Source organism: Lactuca saligna, chromosome 8, assembly GCF_052625555.1.
Source record: "Lactuca saligna cultivar CGN05327 chromosome 8, ASM5262555v1, whole genome shotgun sequence".
Taxonomy (NCBI): Eukaryota; Viridiplantae; Streptophyta; class Magnoliopsida; order Asterales; family Asteraceae; genus Lactuca; species Lactuca saligna.
Genome location: NC_136424.1, coordinates 214106342 through 214109332, shown reverse-complemented (window position 1 = coordinate 214109332; position 2991 = coordinate 214106342). Strand labels below are relative to the sequence as shown.

Sequence of the window (2991 nt, the reverse complement as noted above, 5' to 3'; positions counted from 1 at the left end):
TATTATATTCCAAAATTCTCCTTTGTGGAAGGAAATATAAAAAAGAAGGAGGAGAGGAGTTACGGCTTTCTCTCGAGCACCACCTCCAAAGGAAGCAACAGATTCAGCATGTGTACGCAACCTCTCGTGCATGGAGTCAAATACCACCTGGATCAGAATTTCCAGCAATCTGCAGGGCATTTGAGTTGGCAAGGTCTGAATTTGTTGGTGTCACAGCAAGAATTAAACAGTTGGTAGCCTTAATGTATGACATTATCATTGTTCTGATGCTAGAGTTATGTCAAGAACATTAGGAGAGAAAATCTTTAAACGAATTTGCTTGTCAGAAACCAAATATAAGCCTGTGATGATTTTAAAATATTTAAATTAGTCTAATTTCCTATAGTTATTTAAAAGGGGAGAGTGAACAGTTAGACATATGTCTAAATTTGGTCCCTGTAATACATGATTAGTAAGTAACTTAATCTAGTAAGCTATATCAGTTTTCTTTTTGACTTTTTGAGTTAATGCAGAAAGAACATAGTAAACAGAAACATACAGATGCTATGATGTTGACACCACTTTCTTCATCTGGATCTTCCATTAACTTTTTAATGGAGGGAATTTCCTCAAGAATATGAATATAAGTGGTCCCACCACCAGGCACAATACCCTCATCCATGGCTACATATGTGGCATTGTTTGCATCCTCAATTCTTAGCTTTCGATCTTCTAATTCCATCTCAGTGTGGGCCCTTACCTATAACCAAAATTCTTTCAATTCATTCTATATACATTATTTTAGTCATAATTAATAAATAAACTGACCTTGATAATGGCAACACTACCAAAGAGTTTTGCAATTCGTTCATCGAGCTTTTTAGAAGGATAAGAACTATCTGTTTCAAAAAGATCTTTCTTTATTTGTGAAATTCTTGCTTTGATTTCAGCTTTTGTGGATGGATCAGCTACAATAGTTGTGTAATTACTTGTTATAGTTACTTTTGTGCAATTCCAAGTTGATCAGAGGTTGCATATTCTAGAGATAAACCCAAATCTCCAGATAAAAAATCAGCTCCTATTTTAACATGATAAATGTCAGCAGAAAAGTGGCATAAAACAAGTCTTCAAAATGTAATATATTAAATATTTAAATTGTTACAGAATTACCTATCATGAGGGAAATATCTTGAAGTAAAGCTTTCTTTTGTTCCCAACACCAGGACATTTCACAATAGCAACCCTAAGTAAACCTTGATTTTTGTTAACAATTAGGGTTTCAAGAACTGAGATTGAGATATCTTCAACAAAAATGAGCAAAGGGACACTTAATTGAGTACAGTTTTCTAGAATGGGACAATTTCTTTCACAAATGATATCTTTTGATATGTTATTAGGACTTTAGCATTTTCAAATTCCAAAGACAAATTGTTCTGATTTGTGACAAAATGAGGAGACATGTATCCTTTGTCGATCTGTAGGGAAAGTATTCCTGAATAGACATTAAAATATGAAAATGAAAAAGATAAAAAGAATGTTTGAATAAAATATCACAAGATGTATTTCACTTGATACCTTCATTCCTTCTTCAACAATCACAGAAGTTTCACTTGATGAAGAAGATTCAATAAAAATTATTCCATCATGACCGATTTTATCAATGGCTTCAGCAATTAAGTTTCCAATAAATTCATCATTTCCAGCAGAGATGGAAGCTATTGTTGTGAACAGGATGAAAAGAATCTTTATAGTTTAGAGAATCTCATGGAAGAAAACACTAAAAAGAAAAGAAATTTAACTTTTATATCATCTCTTTTGCTGACTGGAATCATTTTCTTTTTCAAAACTTTGATCAATTCTTTGAGACAAACAATTTTGACCAATAAGAACATTGACCACAAATCAAATATATCTTACAGTAAACAGGGGAAGAAAAGAAGCATACTAGCAAAGAATAAGACCAGGACCGAGTCGAGAAGTACTAACCATCGTAGATGTCGAGGAGTGTTGGAGGGATTACGGAGAATTAGATAAGGTTGGCGGAGAAGGAACATTAACAGATGAAGAGGGTGTCAGTGGGATTACGAAGAAGCAGCTCCATCGAGCTCACCCTAGCACCAACTTTGAATGGAGAATGCAAAATCTTGCTTGGAAGGCGACGGGTTACCGACGTACAATAGCGGAATGAAGACAGGGTACTTCCACGATGAAGAAGTCGGCGTTTCAGTTCATCCATCGTTATTATTGAGTTGTGAGAGAGATTACACTAAGAAATTGAAAGAGGATGCGATGGAATGATGAGTGGGAATAAACCCTAAAAACGGATCGACAAATTTCCCCCTGAAATTTGGTTTGCTGCGCTGCTCTCATTATCTCCGGATGAGCCGCCAGTGAGAACCCTGGCACCAAAGGACTCTCCGACATCTTCTCTACCACTACTCATCTCAACGTTGACGATGGCAGAGGGTCGGCGATGGTGGAGGGTCGACGACCATGAAAGAGCACATAGCGGTGGCCGGAGTACGAGGGGAGTAGTTGGCGGTCGATGTAGGGAGGGGAAAGATGTATCGTCGATTGTGGGGATAAAGAACAGTGCGTCAAAAAATGCTTAGGGCCAAGAGGGAAAGAGGGAAGGGAAAGTGGGCTTTTCTAATTTTTGGGTTTTCTTTTCCCGCTTGAAACTAAACAACCCGCGTTTCATTAAAAAATATAAAACAACATGTCTAGATGACGCACATTTTATAATATGCGCCCTCCGTGTTTTTTTTCTGACACTAATTTTAGGGTACGCAAAAATGTGCGTCGGAAATCCTTAAAATTTTTAAAGAGCTGACATTATTTTTAGGTTACCCACGTTTGCGTATCATAAATAAATGCGTATCATAAATTGCGCGTCGTAAAAGGCTGTTTTTCTAGTAGTGCCAGTCATGACTATTCAACAAGGAAAATCAAAGAACAGAAAGGCCCATTCCCAACCCAAGCAGAAAGGGAAATCCAACATTAGAGAGTCTA

The 2991-nt window shown here is 36.8% G+C and overlaps 1 pseudogene; it reads right to left on the bottom strand.

The window, feature by feature from the left end:
* Positions 1-366: 366 nt before the first annotated feature.
* LOC145010480 (chaperonin 60 subunit alpha 2, chloroplastic-like) lies at positions 367-1871 on the bottom strand (annotated as a pseudogene).
* Between the last annotated feature and the right edge of the window lie 1120 nt (positions 1872-2991).